General features: G+C 38.0%; 1 non-coding gene and 1 pseudogene across 1 annotated transcript; both read left to right on the top strand.

The window, feature by feature from the left end:
• The first annotated feature begins 390 nt into the window (after positions 1 to 390).
• On the top strand, positions 391 to 465 carry Trnay-aua (transfer RNA tyrosine (anticodon AUA)). Its single transcript has one exon. It is a non-coding gene; the product is annotated as a tRNA-Tyr (tRNA).
• A 3265-nt stretch (positions 466 to 3730) lies between these two features.
• LOC128171436 (talin-2-like) overlaps positions 3731 to 25299 on the top strand; it is a 44084-nt pseudogene continuing 22515 nt past the window's right edge.

Raw genomic sequence — 25299 nt, 5'->3', positions numbered from 1 at the left:
AAGGGGATATAGCATCGCTGCTGTGCGTGTGTTCAGATTGGAAACAAGTTGAAAAGAAAACTCTTGCAGGGATACTTATCAAACTTCGTACACTTGTTTGGCATGGTAAAATGACAAACCCTGTGAATTTTCAAGTCAGTTACTCTTTAATATATCGTTAAAATAACACAATTTTTACAAATTTTATGTACTACGACTTGTGGTAGAGTCAGGTATATGGCATTCCTACTAGCTCTGGCTAGTGGGTTAACCCTTTAGCTCGCTGGAGAGTGCTGGACTGGCGTGCCAGAGGACCTGGGTTCAAACCCCAGCAGAGGCAATAAGTGTCTCTGTTACATTTGGCGCCAACGTTGGGGCATTATGTGACGGTCAGACTGGTTCGAATACCGGCGCCAGATAGCTCAGTTGGTAGAGCACCTGACTATAGATTCAGGGGGCCCAGGTTCGAATCCCGGTCTGGTCCGTCATTATTTCTCCCATCCCGTTACATTTGGCGCCCATGTTGGGACCTGGGTATTCTCTGGCGGGTGAGAGAGATTGTTTCCAGAACTTTGGCCCACAGGCATTGGCACTCCAGGAGAGTCGGGACGCCTCTTTCCTTGGAGGGGGACAATGTGGTAGAGTCAAGTATATGGCATTCCTACTAGCTCTGGCTAGCGGGTTAACCCTTTAGCGACCGGTAGAGTGCTATGCTAACTGGTAACACAATTTTATTTGAAAAACCTTAGTTTGCTGTTAGTTTGAATTTAATTTCTATGAAATTTGTTTTAAAGATTGAATATCAGAGTTGAAAATTAGTGCTGCAATCAAACTATAAATATTGTAATATAAAGTAGATAATATAATTTTTTTTTATTTGAACTCTTTATGATAGATACTTATTGGTTGGACTATTGAATTCTTTATGATTGATACTTATTGGTTGGACTATTGAATTCTTTATGATTGATATTGGTTGGACTATTGAATTCTTTATGATTAATATTGGTTGGACTATTGAATTCTCTATGATTGATACTTATTGGTTGGACTATTGAATTCTCTATGAATGATATTGGTTGGACTATTGAATTCTCTATGATTGATACTTATTGGTTGGACTATTGAATTCTCTATGATTGATACTTATTGGTTGGACTATTGAATTCTCTATGATTGATACTTATTGGTTGGACTATTGAATTCTTTATGATTAATACTAATTGGTTGGACTATTGAATTCTTTATGATTGATACTTATTGGTTGGACTATTGAATTCTTTATGATTAATACTAATTGGTTGGACTAATGAATTCTTTATGATTGATACTTATTGGTTGGACTATTGAATTCTTTATGATTGATATTGGTTGGACTATTGAATTCTCTATGAATGATACTTATTGGTTGGACTATTGAATTCTTTATGATTGATACTTATTGGTTGGACTATTGAATTCTCTATGATTGATATTTATTGGTTGGACTATTGAATTCTTTATGATTGATACTTATTGGTTGGACTATTGAATTCTTTATGATTGATACTTATTGGTTGGACTATTGAATTCTTTATGATTGATATTGGTTGGACTATTGAATTCTCTATGAATGATACTTATTGGTTGGACTATTGAATTCTCTATGATTGATACTTATTGGTTGGACTATTGAATTCTTTATGATTGTTACTTATTGGTTGGACTATTTAATTCTCTATGATTGATATTTATTGGTTGGACTATTGAATTCTCTATGATTGATATTTATTGGTTGGACTATTGAATTCTTTATGATTGATACTTATTGGTTGGACTATTGAATTCTTTATGATTAATACTAATTGGTTGGACTATTAAATTCTCTATGAATGATACTTATTGGTTGGACTATTGAATTCTCTATGAATGATACTTATTGGTTGGACTATTGAATTCTTTATGATTAATACTAATTGGTTGGACTATTGAATTCTCTATGATTGATACTAATTGGTTGGACTATTGAATTCTCTATGAATGATACTTATTGGTTGGACTATTGAATTCTTTATGATTAATACTAATTGGTTGGACTATTGAATTCTTTATGATTGATACTTATTGGTTGGACTATTGAATTCTCTATGATTGTTACTTATTGGTTGGACTATTGAATTCTCTATGATTGATACTTATTGGTTGGACTATTGAATTCTTTATGATTGATACTTATTGGTTGGACTATTGAATTCTTTATGATTAATACTAATTGGTTGGACTATTGAATTCTCTATGATTGTTACTTATTGGTTGGACTATTGAATTCTCTATGATTGTTACTTATTGGTTGGACTATTGAATTCTCTATGATTGTTACTTATTGGCTGGACTATTGAATTCTTTATGATTGATACTTATTGGTTGGACTATTGAATTCTCTATGATTGATACTTATTGGTTGGACTAATGAATTCTTTATGATTGATACTTATTGGTTGGACTATTGAATTCTTTATGATTAATACTAATTGGTTGGACTATTGAATTCTTTATGATTAATACTAATTGGTTGGACTATTGAATTCTCTATGATTGATACTTATTGGTTGGACTATTGAATTCTCTATGATTGATATTTATTGGTTGGACTATTGAATTCTTTATGATTGATATTTATTGGTTGGACTATTGAATTCTTTATGATTGATACTTATTGGTTGGAGTATTGAATTCTTTATGATTGATATTTATTTATTGGTTGGACTAACCTATTTGTTTGGATCTGACTTTTTGGGACTGATTCATGAGGTCCCTTTGCTTGACAAAATCTTCTCGAAATGATCTTATAGGTTAGAATTACCTAAAAGAATGCGGCCGATCCCTTGAGTTGGGATTGATCAAATTGGATGGGATAGATTCTATAGGCTGAGAATGATCCTATAGGCTGAGATTGGTCCTTTAGGCTGAGATTGATCCTATTGGGTAGGATTGATCCAGTAGGATGGAAATCATTCTATTTGTTGGGACCTTGGATTTTTATTGATCCTGTGTGTTAAGTGCAAATACTGTCTTCCATTGAGGTGTAGGTGGTGGCTACTATTGGTTGAATTAATCCATTTGTTACAATAAGTCCTATTGGTTGAATTAATCCATTTGTTACAATAAGTCCTGCTGGTTGAATTAATCCATTTGTTACAAGAAGTCCTATTGGCTGAAGTAATCCATTTGTTACAATAAGTCCTATTGGTTGGAATGATAACCTCATAGGATAACATCGATATCTGCTTGTTGGTACTAACACCGTTTTATATTGTATCACTATATATGTTGTAGGTGGTGGCTCCGACCATCAGTAGCCTGGCCTGTCAGGAACAGCTAATAGACGCCGCAAAGGGTGTGGCTCACTCTGTGGAGGGAATCGTGGAGGCGGCCCAGCAGTCCTGCCACGATGATAAGCTTCTGGCCGACCTAGGCGCCGCAGCCACAACGGTTACTCAGGCTCTTAACGACCCACCGCGGTAAGTGGGATTTTCACTGTTTTCTTTTTCTTAAGCTTTTATTCTCTCTCTCTCTCTCTCTCTCTATCTCTCTCTCTCTCTCTATCTCTCTCTCCTGTTACACAATATTAAATGAAGAAAGGTATGAGCCGTATGACATTGAAGTTTTGGTTATAATGACAGTACAATGATTTGATATTGTTATGATACTGAGATTATGAACTCTTCTGTGCAGTGAGGTAGTAAATGTATGTTTTTGATTGACAGGCTGGGGAATCCCACGAGGATGCAGTGGACATGATCCTGACTGTGACAGACAGACTGTTCAGTAGTGTGGGCGACGCCCACGAGATGGTGAGACAGGCCAGGCAGCTAGCTCAGGTAAGCTCGCAAATATCTCACACCTCTCTCATAAGTTCAATTCTATAAAAGTCAATGCTAAATTTGGTTAGCTCCTACATGGCTCAGAAATTTAAGACTGTTGACTGTTTCAATATATTTACTTGTTTATGACATGATTTTTTTACCTTGATATCTGTTGTTTTCAGGCGACTTCTTCATTGGTTGGGGCCATCAGGGGAGAAGCCGAGCGCCACTCTGACTCGGACATGCAGAAGCGGCTACTGGCCGCCGCCAGACAACTCGCTGATGCCACCGCGAACATGGTGGAAGCTGCCAAGGTAAGGAAAAATTGTGTGCATTCTACAATGAGATGGGAAGTGTAATAGTATACTCTGTGTCTGGTTATGTAGACATTTGTAGGCCGCAGAGCATATGATGGTAAAGATAAAGCAGCTGAAACTGTAGAATGCAATATCATGTTAAACATTTGTGAAGTAAATTGTTATATTTGATACAGAGTTGTGTATTACAGTGAACAGCTATATCTGTTCAATCAATTTCAGTAAAGTGTCATATTCTAATATTACAGGGCTGTGCGTCGAGTCCGAACGACTCGGAGCAGCAGAAGAGACTATGAGGCGCTGCAGAGGATCTCCGGGCTGCCACAAATATCGCCGCCAGCAACGCCCTCAAAAAGAAACTCATCAGGAGGCTAGAGGTCAGAGACTCATTAAGTGTCGTTTAATTATCTCTAGAACCTGTAATTTAATTGCAGTAAATGATATACGACATGATGGCTTGATATTACAATCATGTTTTGTGATGAGACTTTCCTTGTGTCATTTAGGTGTGTTATGGTTACAACCATGCTTTGATATTTAGTTTTGTAGAACGCCGCGCGTCATACCGCCTCAGCCACCACACAGCTGATTAACGCCTCAAAGAACGCTAACAAATCCAACACTAACAAAACCTCGGAACATCAACTGACTCAACAATGCCAGGTAAGCAGTGATGGGGACATCATTCCATAATTCTTATCAATAAAAGAAGTCTCAATTCAATTTACATAATGGTGGAAACACTTAGCTATGGGAGGTATAGTAGATTGGCCAGTAAGCTAAAGGTTCTTGGTTTAAATCCTGCTGTAATTGTCTCAACAATGCCAGGTAAACAGGGGACACTTATCATTCCATAATTCTTATTACAGAAGTTGTTAGATGACAAACAAGACACACTGAATGTTGAAACACTGATAAATGCTGGGTTATAACTGATTGGCAAAAGGTCGCGGGGTCAAATCTTCCTGTTGTGTTCTATGACTAAGCGTTGTATCTGCATTCTTTCTGTTCCCCCAGAGTATTAAAGTATTGTCTAATTGTCTAAGAATATTGTATTGTGTCTTCCAAATACTGCTGTATGATTGGCTGATTAAGACTGTAGTGTTTGTAAAACCATATATGATTGGCTAAGGAAATAATAGTGTGTCCTCCTTGTATTGTTGTATTTTATTGGCTGAGACTATCACATGTTGTTCTCCTTCTACAGATCATGAATGAACAGCTGCCTCTGTTGATCCAAGGATTCCGGGGATCTGAGACAAACCAGGACAGCGCTACAGCCCAGCTACAACTGATCAATGCCAGCAAGGAATTTATACAGGTATAAAGTACAAATTGTAAGGGAGACCATTTGGCAAGAAAAAAAATCAAGCATTGTAGTACAATGTCTGTAAAATCTCGCTGCAGTGTTTGGGGGAGAAAGGAAAATGTCTTAAAACTAAGGTTTCTGTGCTATATTTAACTTATTTTATTTATTTTATCAAAATAATATGATGTGCATAGCTATTATGATAGACACTAGTTTCACATCTCGGTTCACTGGCCACATTTCTTCTGACAGCCTGCCAGTCAGCTGGTATCCGCTGCAAACACCGCAGCCACAACGGTTGGAGATCAAGCTGCAAGCATGAACATGAACCAGACAGTGAAGACAATGACCACCGCGCTCGCGGAGCTGAGAACCGCCTCAGGGAAGGCAGAGGAGATGTGTATCCCACTGGAGGTTGACGCTGCGCTTGATCAGCTGACCGAACTCGACCGCGAGCTGGAGGAGTACCGCGGAGCCGCCGACAGCGGTAACCTTGTGCCACTACCCGGTGAAACGGTAAGGCCAAGAGGAAAAGGTCATGGTGATTTTATAGTCAGGTCAAGGGTTAAAGGTCATGAATACTCAATGATAGTAGCATGTGTATACATAGTGCATTTGTTAATTGGATTATATGTAAAGTGAAGTGGATCATTCGTATCATGTTCAGGCCAGGGTTAAAGGTCATGAGTATTTAATGATAGTAGCATGTGTTTAGTGAATAAGATCATTACTAAAAAAGTAAGTAAAGGGTGTAAACTGTCAGATATTTTTTGATTATTATATAAATGGGAGATTTGATATTGTATCATGGTTTTCTATTGTAATATGGTGGAATGGAGTTGATACATGATTTTGTTACATATTTCAGGTGGAGGCGTCGGCCATGAAACTTGGCTCCACCTCTAAGAACGTGGGATCGGCGATGGCTCAGCTACTGACGACGGCCTCACAGGTAAACACAGATAAATGTATAATGGAGACATAAATTTTGTAGAATATATAGAGCATTTCATATATTTTGGTAATAGATGATCGTTGTAAAAAAATAAGACATCACAAAAAATATGATACGCAAAAATTGAAACAAGATGACTGATGCAAATGAAAAAGTAACGTATTTACCCCCATTTTTGTAATTTTTGTGATATAAGAAAAAACGGAGTGAACAGTATAATATATATGTATGACATGATTTCATTCTGTTGTGACTTTTCTTCACACATTCTTCCCTGTCGTCATTTCTCAGGGAATTGGATTTTATTTATCTATATATTTATCTATATAATATATTTCCACTATTTGGTGATTTTTTAGGGCAATGACAATTACGTGGGTGTAGCAGCCAGGGACACCGCGAACGCTCTCCGCGTGCTGACAGAAGCCACGCGCGGTGTCGCCTCAACCTCAGAAGACATCGAGGTCAGACGGCAAGTGATCGACAGCGCCCGTGAAGTCATCGACAAGTCGACGCATCTACTGGAGGAGACGAAGCGAGCCATGAACGACCCAGAAAACCCTGAGAACCAGGCTAGACTTAACCAGGTGGCCAAGGCTGTGTCGAGTGCGCTCAACAGCTGTGTGAACGCCCTTCCCAGACAGAGAGACGTGGATAACGCCATCAGACAGATCACAGACTCGAGCCAGGAGCTGGCATCCACCAAGGTACGCAGATTTGTCTGTTCAGCAGACAAAGTCTATCTCAGAAATAGACAAAATTTAAGTCGGAAGCAGATTTGATCTCAGAATAAGTGGATTAAGAGTCAAATGGCATCCACCGAGATAGTTACATCTATCTTAGAAATAGACGAATAGGCAACCTTATGTCAGCAATACACAAGCTTCATCTCAAATTTTAACTTGGCTCATAAAAAATGACCTTTTTAACAGAAATAGTTCTCATTCTTTCAGAATTAAATTACTTCACATATGCATAGAAATCCTTATCGCATAAAAAGTAATCTTAACAAATTTACTTCATCTATGCATCATTATTAGGAATTGATTTAATTTTTCGTTCCTGTACATTGTAGTACCCGAGCACAGACCGCATGTTCCAGGAGATCCAGATCGAGAACAACAACGCCGCTGTCAATCTCAACCAGGCCGCCAGTGACATCGTCACCGCATCTCGTGGCACACCCAAACAACTTGCCGAGTCATCTCGCGAGTACAGCTCGTCTTACTCAGAGTTCATCAAATCTGGACTCACCATGGCAGGTCAGTGAGAGCGAGATTCCAACAAAATCAGATACTAAAAATTTAAAGTTTGATCAAAACAGACGCGAGGCTTAAGGTGTGACATTACTGTAGAATGTAGGTACCTGTGATTGATTTTGATTGGTCGGTTTCCAGGTCTGTCCAAGGATGGAGACACACAGAACCAGATTGTGGGCGGACTGAAGAACGTCTCCATGGTTTCCAGTAAACTGCTGCTGGCCGCCAAGTCTGTGTCGGCAGATCCAAACGCTCCCAACACCAAGAATCTGCTCTCGCAGGCCGCCAGGTAGGCACTCAAATATTACCTTTATATAATCCAATATTACATTGAGTTACTCTACATAGTCTAATCATTAATGTGTTTGAGTTTTATCTTTAACTTTTGTTAAGTTTATAGCCCCGGAGTCATTAATTATGTGTAGTTTTGTAAAGCATGAAATAATTAAATTGAGTAAGGATTTTAGGGGTTTTGTTTCAATTTCATTGTTTGATATTTTAAACTTTTACTACATTTTGTCTGATAGAGCGGTGACGGAGAGCATTAATCAGCTGATCAACGTCTGTACTGTGTCGGCTCCAGGGCAGAAGGAGTGTGATGACGCCCTCAGACAGATACAAGTCAGTAACACCCTCCAATATGTATGTAGTTTATATAACCAAGGGCAGAAGGAGTGTGATAACGCCCTCAGACAGATACAGGTCAGTAACACCCTCCAATGTGTATGTAGTTTATATAATCAAGGACAGAAGGAGTGTGATAACGCCCTCAGACAGATACAGGTCAGTAACACCCTCCAATGTGTATGTAGTATATATAACCAAGGGCAGAAGGAGTGTGATAACGCCCTCAGACAGATGCAGGTCAGTAACACCCTCCAATGTGTATGTAGTATATATAACCAAGGGCAGAAGGAGTGTGATAACGCCCTCAGACAGATACAGGTCAGTAACACCCTCCAATGTGTATGTAGTATATATAACCAAGGGCAGAAGGAGTGTGATAACGCCCTCAGACAGATACAGGTCAGTAACATCCTCCAATGTGTATGTAGTTTATATAACCAAGGACAGAAGGAGTGTGATAACGCCCTCAGACAGATACAGGTCAGTAACACCCTCCAATATGTATGTAGTTTATATATAACCAAGGGCAGAAGGAGTGTGATAACGCCCTCAGACAGATACAGGTCAGTAACATCCTCCAATGTGTATGTAGTTTATATAACCAAGGACAGAAGGAGTGTGATAACGGCCTCAGACAGATACAGGTCAGTAACATCCTCCAATATGTATGTAGTCTATATATAACCAAGGGCAGAAGGAGTGTGATAACGCCCTCAGACAGATACAGGTCAGTAACACCCTCCAATATGTATGTAGTATTTATAACCAAGGGCAGAAGGAGTGTGATAACGCCCTCAGAATATTATTACGATAAGAGTGAGAAAGAAGTTGTAGAGTATGGCTTTATGACACTGTTGTAAATATGATTCAGAAATCACATAACTTATCCTTAAAAACCACCTTTTCATCCTTCTGATTTAACATTAGAAGAATTACTCCTTCATCCTCATAGCAAAATAATTATCTATAGAGGATTCCTCAGATTTATACTCCTCTTCCCCTCCAAACAGAAAGTGAAAATATTAAAGATATGTATTTTATTATAAATATTTGAGTTGTGTAAGAATCTATGCTGTACAATGCTTCTCTATGCTCAGTATGCTGTATTTTTTTAATGCTGTATTATTGTAGATGATGAAATCTATGCTGGAGAGTGCCAATGAGCCAGTGACCGACCTGTCATATTTCGAATGTCTGGACTCCGTCATGGAGAAATCAAAGGTAGGTAACTCTTTCCTCGCCTGTATCACAATGTCTGTGGCGCGGAGAGTGAACTCTCTGAATGTATCCAAGAACTAAGTCGCATGATGGCTGACTGTCGGAGTAGAAAGTGATGCTTTATCAGTTTTTGACTTTTTTGTGTAGAGAATGAATCTGTGAAAATCTCTTTGTCTTGTATATAGAATGAAGTTAAGGTTTGTTTTCATTCGTCTTCATGTTACTTACAAACCTTTGCAATAAAAATTCATATCTTTGTTAATGGCTGAATAATGTATAACTAGAATTTTCCCAAATCCTACTAGATTTATATTTAATTTTGTTTTTTTTAATTTAAATCTTTTAACATTTACAGCCATCTATATTATGAATTATTTATGAATGCCAATATCTGATTGGCTAATCATTTCTAAACTTTTTTGAATGCTATTGACTGATTGGCTGATTGTAAATTAACTGTTTTGAATGCTGTAAACTGATTGGCTGTTTGTATAATACTGTTTTGAATGCTATCGACTGATTGGCTGATTTTGTGAGGATTTTATCACAGGGCCAAGTCTGGGTAAATCTCACCTTCTTCTTGTATCTCTTCTATTTTTGTTGTACCCAGAAAGCTTATAACAGACATGCTCAACACCCCACGTCCACCCCCACCCCCATCCCCCACCCTCACAAAAAATCTTGGGTTGATCACATCGTTTTATATTTGCTCACAGAACACATAATCACACACTATCCTAACCTCTGAACTTCACTTGTATTTCAAATGAAACACCCAACCTTCTCAAATGAACTTAATGAAACTTCGAGTGAATGAAAAAACAGTCATTTTGAATGTACATGTCACAGTTGATGGGCCAGTAATTAGGGTAAGGTCGTTATATTGACAATGTACATGTCACAGTTGATGGGTCAGTAATTAGTGTAAGGTCGTTATATTGACAATGTACATGTCACAGTTGATGGGCCAGTAATAAGTGTAAGGTCGTTATACTGACAATGTACATGTCACAGTTGATGGGCCAGTAATTAGTGTAAGGTCGTTATATTGGCAATGTACATGTCACAGTTGATGGGCCAGTAATTAGTGTAAGGTCGTTATTTTGGCAATGTACATGTGACAGTTGATGGGCCAGTAATTAGTGTAAGGTCATTATATTGACAATGTACATGTGACAGTTGATGGGCCAGTAATTAGTGTAAGGTCGTTATATTGACAATGTACATGTCACAGTTGATGGGCCAGCAATTAGTGTAAGGTCGTTATATTGGCAATGTACATGTCACAGTTGATGGGCCAGTAATTAGTGTAAGGTCGTTATATTGACAATGTACATGTAACAGTTGATGGGCCAGTAATTAGTGTAAGGTCGTTATATTGACAATGTACATGTAACAGTTGATGGGCCAGTAATTAGGGTAAGGTCGTTATATTGACAATGTACATGTCACAGTTGATGGGCCAGTAATTAGTGTAAGGTCGTTATATTGGCAATGTACATGTGACAGTTGATGGGCCAGTAATTAGGGTAAGGTCGTTATATTGGCAATGTACATGTCACAGTTGATGGGCCAGTAACTAGTGTAAGGTCGTTATATTGACAATGTACATGTGACAGTTGAGGGGCCAGTAATTAGTGTAAGGTCATTATATTGACAATGTACATGTCACAGTTGATGGGCCAGTAATTAGTGTAAGGTCGTTATATTGACAATGTACATGTCACAGTTGATGGGCCAGTAATTAGTGTAAGGTCGTTATATTGACAATATTGAGCTTGTTCTGTGTTCCCACAATCTACAGGGTTTTTCAGGGTCAGGGTTCAGCCATGTGAAGGGGGGGGGGGGGGGGGGGGAGGAACTGGTGCTTTTTCAATGTTATCTTGATTTAGACCTGTTTTTCTATGAACTATTTCTAGGGTTGTGGGGTTTTTTTTTTCCACTTTGCCTCTGTCAATTTCATCATCAGTTGCATGTTTGTTGTCATTTTTTTTGTGTCAGCCTTTGTTGTTTTGATAATTGATTATAATCCCCCCCCCAAAAAAAAAATAAAATTGTGGAAATGACTTCTATGTCATGTTTTGATAAAAAAAAAATATAGCTAGTGCTTTATGCATACACATATGTGAAAATAGAAAAATAATCTTGTATTTATTCATTAATTAGATAAGTAGAAAATGACCAAGCTAGTTACTGTACATGTACCTGGAAAAACTTTCAATTGTATTAAGCTTATTGTATATTTCTCTTGTTTATCTGTACTAAGTACATAACTGGACAGCATACATGTGATATACAGAGAGAATTAACAGTGCAGCTATCATCTTACAAGCTCTAGATTGTTTGTTCTTCCTCTGGAAAAATTAAATGAAATATGTTGTTGGTTTAATTTTAAAATATCTTTAGAAACTTCATTTCATAGGATCTGAGGTTTCAAGGCTTTGTAAATTCATGACAAATTTCATTTTATGGTATGGGTTGCCTTTGTGATAATCAGATACTAATATGATCATATGTATTTTTTAAAATTCAGTTTCGGTAATTTTGCTAAAATAAGCATTTATAAAGAACAGATTTCTTCCCCAATGTACAATCCCAGAACACGATATAGAGAAAGCATGTATGTGTGTAAACATTAACCCCCTCCCCCCCCCCCCCCCCCCCTGTCTGTTGTCTGTAAACATTATGTTGTGTGTTGTTTTGTTGTTTGTTGCATGTTCAAGCCTTAAAACTCATTACAACAGTGTCTTCTCAAATAATATATGATGGTCCCCTAATAAACTTAACTGTCAATCAGAGAATGAGCAAGTTGAGATTCTGTGGCCCTGAGCTTGGTTCCTCCGCCTGTCTGTGCGTACTACATGTAAATGTTTACAACTCCTCTCTCCTTAGTATTGTTTTCAATATGAAAAAACTCAGACAATTTGAGGCTTTAAATGTGAATTACATTTTTGGATGCATGTAATATTTGCTTTATTCTGATGATATTGATCTCCTATAAGTTGACCAGTATATGTATTGATGATATTGATCTCCTATAAGTTGACCAGTATATGTATTGATGATATTGATCTCCTATAAGTTGACCAGTATATGTATTGATGATATTGATCTCCTATAAGTTGACCAGCATATGTATTGATGATATTGATCTCCTATAAGTTGACCAGTATATGTATTGATGATATTGATCTCCTATAAGTTCACCAGTATATGTATTGATGATGTGTTTGATGAATCATTAAGCCAACTGTATCACTCATAAATTATACTGACATTATACCTGTCATACCACTTCAGATTTAATAATATTTTGAATGGTTAGTTAATATCTGGATCAGTTAATTAGTTAATTACTGGATTAACTAACTGGCCCCTCTTTCTGTCCTGCAGCTGTTGGGAGACTCTATGACTGGGATCACAAACCACGCCAAGAAGGGCGACCTGGAGAACTTCTGTGACTCCGTGGGGAACTTCTCAACATCTGTTTGTGGACTCACTGAGGCCGCCTCACAGGTAAGGGACCGTCTCAAAAGTCTTCATGTAGAGGAACAGTCTCTGTACACAGGGATTGATTTGTATGAGTTGTAGATTGTTTTTTCCAAAATGGCATGGTTATTTTGTAACGAAAGTCTTAGAATGTAAAATACATATAGAGGTACCGAGGAACTGTCTGTAGAGAAGGACCGTCTTTAAACTCTCTGAAGAGAGGGAGCGCAGCTGATGGAGTGCCAGCATACTTGCCAACCTCCAACATGTGAAAATCTGGTCATGACCAGATTTGGAAAGTAAAAAATCTGGTCATAGCGCGTAACGACATTCACGACATATTTATCATGCATTTCATAGGTATATACAATAGAAATACACTACAGCCAACGCGGATCCCGTATTTTCCCGCGACGCCGTGATGGTGTTTTAATCCTTTCCGCGATACACCGTCGCGGTATTGTCATCGCGGTGACCGCGGGGCCACGATTTTACCGCGATGGTGTAAGCGTGTTATCTGTATTAGGGATTAAACCAAGAAGGATAAAAACAAGAGCTGTTTTAATTATTGTTCGAATTTAGAGATAAATATTATTAGAAGTAAAATTCATTTTCTTTGAATTGTTTTCTAACAAAAACTTCTGTAAAACTATTGCTGCATGTATTTTGTTAATGTTGTTCAAGAGTCCCAAACATAGCAATATATTTCGCAAATCATGCATATACGTGTACTTGAAAATTAGTAATATTTTAAAGTATTATTTTTTGCATATGATGAGTTGAAAATATGCCACAGATTTAAAGAAGACAAATATTCCGCGATGTACTATTATAAGGTCGCTACCGTAGACATCTTGTATGTTTTCCCCTCAATTTTACTCTTATTTAACTCATTTTATACTTTCCGGCCTCTGCCTCTCTCTCTCTCTCTCTCTCTCTCTCTCTCTCGTTTTAAATAAATCGGATTATATGTACATTTAGGACGATCGGTATTAATTATAGTCTAGGCAACGGTATGGTCAATCATGGAACAATTATCACCTTGCAGGACAAGTGTCACCTGAAGAAAATCCCGTAACACGGGTCCCGCGTCTAATGCCTTGAGCCATTTAAATGACAAAGTAGGTGTTAAAATTATGTAACGCTTGCATATACCGGCCACTTCGGAGTATCGAGAGTAAAACAACAACAGATTATGAATAACGGGACTGCAGTTTGACTTCGAGGGATCAAGTGTTTTGAGAGATCAAGAGAGTAGATTTACTTGGTAATATTGGGGGGTGGAGGATATGGACCGGAACCTCACTTCGAGCAAAATAATGCATAATTCAGACAGGTACATTGACAATCAGTCATGGTGTGTAACTATTACATAACACTTCCTGACCATGGCAGCACCCGAGCTCTGACCACGTGCCGTGAAGAATTTTATTGAATGCTGAGACTCTCTCCCCCTCTCTCTCTCTCACTCTCATTTCAAATAACTAATATTTTATGTGAACTGCTTAAGTACATGTAGCCGTAACGGCATTCTGATTGAAATGCACATACTAGCACATGTTTTTGTAACGGGCGTTTTAAGAAATATCATACCAGGGACGTATACATAAAAGTCCCTGATCATACGCGCCTTCTATCTTTACTGCATGAAGATAAAATAATGCCCGATTCAGACAGGTATATAGAAAATCATAAGTTCGGCACAATTTATAGAAAAGTTATTCCTGTGTTTACGGGTGTGTATAACTATTACATAACACTTCCTGTCTGTGAGAGCACCCGTGCTCTGACCACGTGCCGTGAAAAATCTTATCGAATGTTGAGACAACTCTCTCTCTGTCTCTGTCTCTCTGTCTCTGTCTCTCTCTCTCTCTCCCCAAAATCAAAATATATAAAGTTCTAAGGAAATTGAATTTTTAAACTTTCTTAATTTTAACATGGCTAGAGAAATAAATAATATACCACATATCGGGTAAAGAAGGTTTTTTTTTTACTTATGCACACAAACACAAATCTTTGTTCATATGATTCCCAATTGATTCATTCAAACAATCACATTCTGACCATTTTAAAAAGTACAAATACTAGATGTGTATATAAAATTTACTTTAGCTGTGTTCCCAATTACTCTCTCTATTCCTGATTAACCTTGATTATAGTCTGTTTGTTAATTGTATTTCAATCGAGTATATCATTAAAAGGTTATTTTATGGATGTATTTTGTAAACACTGTGTTATGAATACGCAGAATAATTTCCTTAAATTTAAATTGAAAAACAAATTTTCATTAGTTTAAAATTAAATTATTCTATCAAGAAAATTTTGCTGTTTGAAAGAACGGACTATATACTTCTATTTAGCGGACCCCAAGTCACACTAATTGCTGCAGGTCACCCACCCTGACGGCAACCACCCAAATTCTATATACACATACTTTATACGTAATGTTACGCAATTCACCTTCCTCTGTTGGTCAACTGACACTGCGAAATTTTAACATGTGATGGATACCCCAAGATAAATGATCATTCATATTTTAAATCCCGGGTTTTGAACGACAAGCATAAATATTTGGGCGACCCACTGAACATCATAATTTTGCTAGATCGGATAGAAAAGTCAATTTTTAAATACACACAATTTTAACATTAGCATTTTCGTAAATTGATTGAAACTTTTTTTTATTTTAAAACGTTTGATAAACAAGTTATACAAATTATATCAATATCTTTCATTGGCATGGATATTAGCGCGAGGGGGTCATCGATATGGGAGAAAGCCGGAGTGCCCAGAGAAAACCCACGTGTTCAAGCAGGCAACCAGCATATCTATTCAACTAATGTCGATCACGGGGATAGAACTCGGGTCGCAGCGGTGATCAGCAAGTGCACTTTAAAACATTTTATATCTACATGTATTTTGTTATTCATTAAATGAGTTCTTTAAATGTATTTAAGAGAAATGACCAAGTGTAAGGTATGTTTTGAAGGTAAGAATTAAATATGAAAGATTGTAAATGAAACGCTAATTAGTATCCCTTTCTCGAGGCGAAATAAAATATTTTGGTGAAGCGTTTATTATCGGGTATATAATTATCAATCAAATTCATTGATAACCAAGAATTGTCAGCGATGAATGTGCCAAGATTAATTTATATGTAACGCCATCGAATATGCAAAATATTATACAAAATTCTGTATTAGCATAATTACACCTTCCTTTTATTTCTCCCACTTTTTATTAAATAATAATAAATTGTAACAATCAAGTCCTTTTTATAAAAAAAAAAAAAAGGAATATGGATTAATATTCATTAATTCTCTCAATCATGTTTCCCATATGAGAAGAAATTGGGGGAGGTAACTCGCGTTAAACACAAGAACAGTTTTCACCTGGGACTGGTTTCACAGTACCGCGACGGTGTGGACAAGGTGAGAAGCTGTACCGCGAGGATGCGCGGTTTTACCTGAGTTACCTGTGCTAAACCGCGATCAATTTCACACCACGAGGACTCGCGGTAAATACGTAAACCGCGTTGGCCGTAGTGTATGTGTTAAAACTTATGTGTAATACTTTATTGCAAAGGAGCATTTTAACTACATGTAAAAGTTGCTGATTTTGAATTTTGTAAAGTGATCTGACACAGAAAATGGTAGGTTGTGTTCAGCTAAAAAAAAATGCAAAAAGAGTTTCTGCTACATTAACCTTGCTTTTGAACTCTGTAAATGATGGCATGAAAGTTGTAAGTGACTTGGAAGACTTGTGTATTAAAAAGCATTCTATATATGAGTGACGACTTAGCGTTTTTGCATGTTTAGTCAGATCATTTTGGGCACAAAATCCAATATTCAAATGTGCGTTACATAGAACGCAAAAGCCTCGTTTTGTACTCGATTACTTTGTTTTACCTATGGGAATTCATTTTCCCAGATATGTTGATACATGTAGGTACAAAAATATCGTTTTCTTTTTGTTGGTTTTGATTCCGCTGGCCCCGATGAAGACCTTTTCTTATTGGAAGCCATCACATTTAATGATTTAAACCTTCGCTTAGTCAAAACAACTCACGATAATAATTACACTTAATATGTCTGTTATAGCCATCGGCATTGTTTACGCGTTACGTAAATCCAAGCTCAGCATGGGTTCATAACTGGAAGTCAAACGCGCAACGTAATTTACGAACCCAATCTGGAAATCAGGAGATTTTCATGTTGTTCGACAAAAATCGGGTGAAAAGCATGACCCGCCGGGTCATAAAAAATAATCGGGTGAAGGGTTGAAAAATCGGGTGTGACCCGACGAAATCGGGTCAGTTGGCAAGTATGAGTGCCAGATCTTCCTAATATGTATGATGAATGAATAATAACATTTGTTTTTCCTTTAAATTACAGGCGGCCTTACTTGTGGGCATTGCTGATGGAGCGTCAGAGCCCTGAAGGCCCGGGCTGGTGGACCAGTCCCAGTTTGCCCGGGCTAACCAGGCCATACAGATGGCGTGTCAGAACCTGGTTAACCCGGCCAGCTCCCAGCAACAGGTACTTCGTTAATCAGTGGTTAATTAGTGGAGGACTAATGACTTACTAATGGACCTGTATAGAGCCTGGTCAATCAAGCCCTGTAGGAGTTTATACAGATCCAATGTTGGACCAGTCAGATTGCAATACATGGCATCAATTCTCAAACCTCTATATTGCCCCCTGAATGAGCTTATTGAGCCAACTGGTGATAACATCATTATTGCCCCTCTTTGAATGAGCTTATTGAGCCGACTGGTGATAACATCATTATTGCCCCTCTTTGAATGAGCTTATTGAGCCGACTGGTGATAACATCATTATTGCCCCTCTTTGAATGAGCTTATTGAGCTGACTGGTGATAACATCATTATTGCCCCTCTTTGAATGAGCTTATTGAGCTGACTGATGATAACATCATTATTGTCCCTCTTTGAATGAGCTTATTGAGCCAACTGGTGATAACATCATTATTGCACCTCTTTGAATGAGCTTATTGAGCTGACTGATGATAACATCATTATTGTCCCTCTTTGAATGAGCTTATGTTGTATTAGAATTTATTTCATAATTCCTAATAACCATGAAGTTCAGGACATAATATAAGCAAACTTTTTTTACGTGAATGTTTAAGATTTAAATTTTCAGTGAAATGGGAGGTAATTTTCAAAAATAATTTCATTTCATTCTTAACAAATCAGGTTATAAGACATAATTTGTTGCAAAAAGAATTAAGTTTTTAGACAAACTGACTGCTTGTAGCAGAACCTGAGTTACATATATCTCAAGGAAGTATCTCCTTATATATCCTGCTATAGGAGCTGTTTGATTACAGACTAACTGCCTTAGAGCCATAACTCTGTATTCTGTGGCTAACGTAGCCTGGCTTCTAGCAGATCAATGATGCTCCATGATATATAACAGGATTTAATGCAGTGTACTTTTATCAAGACCAACTCACTCAGAATCCATACAGCATAATTTACCTTCTCCTCCTCTCCAGAATTTATTGCTGTAAATAAATCATTTGCTTTATAACAACAAAGAAACTATATGATTTGTATGTGCATTGATTTATTAATATACAATTGGAAAGCCCCCTTTTAGAATTGGTGAAATCAAATCATAGCACATTGTTCTGTCCTCATTTGTTGGTTATTTTGATTTATTTCAATAATCAAAGTAAATTGATTTCCTTTTTGTCCTTTGTTTAGTATTACATGGCGGAAAGCTGTAGGTCAATGGTAGGTGACCTTTCACCCCTGGGGTCATGACCTTGGGGTCACGTAACCCTGTGCATTGTGTCCCTTAGTTACCGTGTAGATCTGTGTGTGGAATGTTTATTATCTTTTTCAAAATATTTTTTTGGGTTAAATTGCGTACACAGAGCTATTTACCGCCATATTGTTGTGTTGTCAGCCTTCCATGTTTAAAGACAAAACAAAATCTGGGTTAAGGTCATGAAAAATTTTGGCTCAAGGTCGTTGTTTTTTTTGTGCTTAATGATTAGTTACATTTTGTCAATCTTTTAAGTCTTCTATTTCATGCTTTATTGATTGAGCATATTTTTAAGAAAGTTAAGAAAGATTTGTTGTAGCATTAATTTATTACATGGCTAATATTGTATTTGCAACATTTTTTGTTTAAACAGCTTCTATTGTTTGATAGAAAGAAGGTACAGTGTGTAACAATGTCTGGGTCATTCCAACTCGTATACAACTTTACATATCTCCATAATTATTCATGTTGTCAGATTTTTTATGATCAACTTCATTCTCTTTAATTAAACATATTTATATTTCAAATTACCATTGTATTAAAAATATTCAACATACAAGAACACAATTTTCTATGATCTTAGAAAAATCTTACTCACTTTTATGTTTGAGCTTTAGAGATACTTTGGTTCATTCATATTCATGAGTTGTATTTTTCTTTCATACACAGAGATTTAAATATTCATTATATTAGGTACATGCATATTTATGTATTTTTTCTCTTTTGTATCACACGCTTTTCAGAGGCGGTCTCTGCATGATGTAAGATATCACGACGTAATTGTATACTTCCCAGAATTCTGTAAACTTCCTGTCCATATAACACGTAGAATCATTATACTGTTGTGTAAGCTTCTCTGTAGAGAGTTCGTCTGTATGACTGGTAGCCATGGTAACACATTTCTTGTTGTTAAAGAGGAGCTTCATTGTGGAAATTAAATCATTTTCTGTTACATTTTTCATCAGACATCTTGACAAGGGGATCGATTAAAATGTTATACTGTTGCCTAGTAACAGTTACCATGGTACTGTGTGTATCCCCGTAGGAACTGTGTATCTATCATATGAACTTTGTATATCTGTAGTGATTGTATAGACTCGGCGAGATTGAACTCGCTAGAACTTGATTATCTCAACCTCTGCAATTAGGGTACATCAGTAGGTTAAACGTGTCTCAACTACAGGCAATTTCTATTTTACTTTTATACAGACTGAATTAGATTTTACTTTTATACAGACTGAATTAGATTTTCTTTGTAGCTGGCAGTTGTCTCAATCTCAAAAGGTTAGACTTGTCAGGACTCGGGGATATTGACCATATTAACTAGTTAGTAGGGATTTCTTTTCTAGTGATAAATGTTAGTGTATATAGTCCTCAGTCTACACCTCAGGAGTGTTCTAAAGGACGTAGATAGTCTGGCACCACATCTGTCTTATTGTTTCCATGGAAACCATAGAGCAGCAAAGTTTATTACGTTCATTGTCACTGTTATATAGTGTAGAGCAACAATTCAATAGTCTCTGTTCATGGTCTCTGTTACATAGTGTAGAGCAACAATTCAATAGTCTCTGTTCATGGTCTGTTATATAGTGTAGAGCAACAATTCAATAGCCTCCGTTCACGGTCACTGTTATATAGTGTAGAGCAACAATTCAATAGCCTCCGTTCACGGTCACTGTTATATAGTGTAGAGCAACAATTCAATAGTCTCTGTTCATGGTCTCTGTTATATAGTGTAGAGCAACAATTCCATAGTGTCTGTTCATGGTCTCTGTTATATAGTGTAGAGCAACAATTCAAAAGTCTCTGTTCATGGTCTCTGACCACCATGTTAAAGCATTCATTGAGTGTCATTGGATTGTAATTACAATTATAGACTCTCCAGTTGTAGGCTGTTAAGAGTTTGTAATGTATATATGATATTAATAGATACAGGGCTCAATATAGTGGCATGACGTCACACAGAATCTAGATACATCACAGACGATATAATTAAAACGTCCTCACGTATCATGATAGAAGTTTAGACAAGATTGTTCAATAGTTCACACTGTGTATCGTTGAGAAGATTGAAATTCACTCCGTATCACCTGTATCTTACATGTTACTGTGTATCATATATCATTTATATCATAGAATCGCGAACAGCGCTAAGTGGGGGTTGCTATTTACTTTACTAACATGTATTGCTGGAGAAAGCGTATCAGAGTTAACAGAATTGTATCGTGTATCAAGAAATATCAGAGTTAACTTGTTTTACAGTATAGCAGGAAAAACAGATATATGTGTGTATATCTCTATGTTAAAAGTTTGTGAGGTATCAGGCTATGTATCATATATATACAAGCATCATCTTGTGTACTACATGAAAAAATACTTTGATGAATGGAGGAGATTATCTACTTTAATTTCATACCTTTGCCAAGATCTAAAATCAGTTTTGTATTAAGAATTAATATTTAACTAACAATTTTACATCATACACAGAGTGAACTTGTAATGACTTTGCTTTGATTAACTTGTAATTATTTCTAACCTTGTCACCAGGATGTGTTTTGTTTAGAGATGATTTAGAGTTTTCTCCCCTTGTAGGTGTTGTCAGCAGCAACAGTGGTTGCTAAGCACACGTCAGCCCTGTGTAACGCCTGTCGCCTGGCCTCCAGCAAGACTTCCAATCCTGTCGCTAAGCGACACTTTGTACAGAGTGCCAAGGACGTTGCCAACAGCACAGCCAACCTGGTCAAGGCCATCAAGGTGAGTGTCAAGGTCAAATGTCAAGATCTTAAGTGTACATTTCTATTTGTGATAATTTGTGTTTGGTTAGATTGTATGAAATTTCTTATGGGTTTTGTACCTTAAGTCTCCCAAAGATTTAAATGATATTACATACATCATTATTCAGGCGCTGGACCAGGATTTCACGGAGGAGAACCGCCAGCGATGTGCGGAGGCCGCCAAACCACTGACAGATGCAGTGGATGAACTCACCACATTTGCCTCCTCTCCCGAGTTTGCCAGCATGCCAGCCAAGATCAGCCCAGAGGTAATTACAGTAAATGAAAAGCTATCGATAAATACAGGTAGTAAGACAGCTAGTGATATATAGCAGATAGCTACTAAGTTAGCTACATAAAGCAGACAGTTAGCAAGTTAAAGCACCCAACTAACAGGATTCTGTTGTCCTGTAAAACCCCATATTAGAAATGTACTTGAATATGTTCATGGTGGGGTTTCATAATTCAAGGAAGTTTTATGCAGTTATTCCTAATTTTCTGGGACAAGACACACAGATGACTTATCTGTATATATATGTAGGCAAGGAAGGCCCAAGAGCCCATTGTGTCGGCAGGTAAGGCGATGATCGATGGAGCGTGTCACATGGTGACGGCCGCCAAACAGCTGGCTGTCAACCCGAAGGACCCGCCCACTTACCAACTGTACTCCAACCACTCCAAGAGTGTGTCCGAGGCCATCAAACGACTCGTGTCCTCCATCAAGTAAGTTTGTCCACCATCAGTAAGTCTTTCCTTCATCAAGTAAGTGTATAGTGCAAGTCTTTATTATAATGCCAGCTCCTAACGTTGGTCAGCATTTCTAGATTTACAAAAGTGTTAGCTCTTCAATAGCCTGGTTCATTCCTAAAAGTGATTTTAAATTTTCGGACATGTATATTATAGTATTTTGCTGTATTTCTCTGAAGCTTGATTTTAATTTGTTTGAGGTCCATTCCACTTTACATCTGTTATTTCTTGACACATATTATAGTATTTGACTGTATACTTCAAGGAATGTAAAAATCTTGAACTGAACATATATCCTGTAAAACATCAGGACCTGTTTGACTATATACATCTGTATATTTCAGAGACTGTGCGCCGGGTCAGCGTGAGTGTGACGAGTCGATCGACAAACTGAACCGCTCCATCCGCGACCTGGACCAGGCCTCACTGGCCGCCATCAGTCAGAGTCTACAGCAACGGACCGAGAAATCCCTCAGGGTCAGTACTTATTCCACCCAAAACCACCTTTTCCCCATCCACCAATATGTCTCCATGTGTCCAGATTTGTAAATTATCAACCCCTCATTCCCAATATCTAGATATTTAAGTTTTCAAATTTTCCCTTTCATGTCTAGATTTTTAAGGTATCACCCCCTCCCTTGTTTCAACAGTTTAACAGATTTATTTGATAGTTCACCCCTCCCCCCCCCCCCTTTATTAAGATTTTAAAGTAATCAAAATATGCTCAATTTTCAATATTCGTAAATAATCATTAATTATTACTGTTGAATGGTATTATAGGGATTCCAAGAACAGATGATTGGGAGTGCAAGAGAAATCCATGACCTTTGTTCCAAGGTCAAGGACTCAGCTAAAGCAGAGCCGGAGAATCTGGGTCACAGGGTCAGTATACAGAGCAACGGTTGTGATATTTAATACTTATTATGTGAGATCTGGGTCATTTTCTTCTCTGTGAAATTTGAATGATAATCCAAAATAATAATGGTCATTTTTTACATGCCTTTTGTTAGCACAATGTACACATAGGTAGGTAATAACTTTTGACACCTCCTGTATCTACAGGTGACAATGATGGCCAGCTACTTCGGCCCACTCTCGGACGGTGCTGTAGGCGCCGCCTCGCTGATCCAGAACTCCAAACAACAGACCCACATCCTGGACCTGACTAAGACCGTGGCCGAGTCGGCACTTCAGTTCATGTACTCCTGTAAGGAAGGGGGAGGCAACCCTAAGGTAGGTGTACCTAAAGATAGAAGGGGAAGTGTACCTTAAGGTAGAAGGGGGAGTGTACCTTAAGGAAGAAGGGGTAGTGAACCAAAGATAGAAGGGGTAGGCAACCCTAGGTAGGTGTACAGTAAGAGAGAAGAGGAATGAGCTTAAAGAAAAAAGGGGGAGTGTGTACCTTATAGAAGGAGAGTGTACCTTAAGATAGGAGGGGATAAGATAGGGAGGTTAGAGTATCGTAAGATAAAAAGAGGAGGCATGTTTAAGTCTGGACTTCATAGCAAATCCTTACAATAGACAAGTGTGTGCACGGATCTTCTGTAGACTACAATATCTTGTTTTATGTTGTAGGCCCCTAAGCACACCCATGATAACATTGACACAGCAGCAGACAACACAATGGACGTCGTACAAGACCTGTTACAGTCTCTGGAGGAGGCCGCCTCACAGGCCGGCGTAGTCAACAGTATGATAGAGAAACTCACCAAATCAATCACTAAGGTAGGTACAATTTTTACATAAAGGACCTTCTTTCCTCCAAAATTTGCTCTGTTTAAAGTCCCCAATATTGTGTTGATAGTGGCACTGGAGGAAGAATTTGATCGACTTTAATTTTTTAAAATCATGAAATTTTAACAAATTTATGCCATTATGAACATTTTGGATACATATCGGTGTAACATAATAAGGTCTATCAAATAAAGGAGTCTGTGTTTACAATATTGACCCCCCTTTGTTTCTATGGTTACAGACGGACGAGCAGGTAATGGTGAGGGAGGGGATGTCCTTCGTGGAGTACCAGTCCAACATGGTCAGTCTGGCCAAGAAGATCGCCATGACGACGCAGGAGATGGTGGGCAAGGCGGGGGTGAACCCAGGCGACCTCGGGCGACTGGCCAACCAGCTGACACGAGACTACGATGTGCTGGCCAGTAACTCAGCAAATGCCGCCGCAACCTCCAACAGTCAGGATGTAAGTGGAGTCACGAGCCTGTTACAATGTCTAGTGATTCCTAGTTTATTGGTTTATCTGTTATTCTAAAAATGTTTTGTAAACAAAATTGGATGGATATTGTGTGCTCTGTGTACTGTTAAGTCAAGAATATGGTTATCTGCATGAAAAAGTGTTTATTTGGTTTTATTTTGTTTCAAACATTTTTCCTGTCTAACTGAATATTGAATTTTTAATGGGAAATTCCCTTGAAACCAAAGATGCTGGCTTTATAATCAATGTGATTGCTACCATAATATTTAACAGATCTCTGAGAAATCCATTATGTTGGGTCTGTAGATTTCCATTGATTTCATTGTTATATATTTTGTTGGTCTATCTGTAGATTGCGAATCGCATCCGTACGACGGTCCAAGACCTGGGTAAGAGCTGTGTGGAGCTGGTACAGGACGCCGGCAAAGTCCAGGGCGACCCACACGACACATACGCGAGACGCGACCTCCAGGACCATGGCCTTTGTTCTAGCAGCATTACAGTCCGGGTCTCGCGGTACCCAGGCCTGTATCAATGCGGCAAGTGCGGTGAGCGGAATCATTGCTGATCTGGACACCACCATTATGTTTGCCACCGCCGGAACTCTGTGTACTGAGGGAGATGACAGTTTCGCCAGCCACAGGTAAATGGGACAAATAGTCCTCAATACCCCCACCCACTGACAAATAGTCCTCAATACCCCCACCCACTGACAAATAGTCCTCAATACCCCCACCCACTGACAAATAGTCCTCAATACCCCCACCCACTGACAT

This window comes from Crassostrea angulata, chromosome 2 (assembly GCF_025612915.1).
Source record: "Crassostrea angulata isolate pt1a10 chromosome 2, ASM2561291v2, whole genome shotgun sequence".
In the NCBI taxonomy this organism is placed as follows: Eukaryota; Metazoa; Mollusca; class Bivalvia; order Ostreida; family Ostreidae; genus Magallana; species Magallana angulata.
Note: the sequence above shows the minus strand (reverse complement) of the source record. Positions and strands in the feature narration are given on the sequence as shown.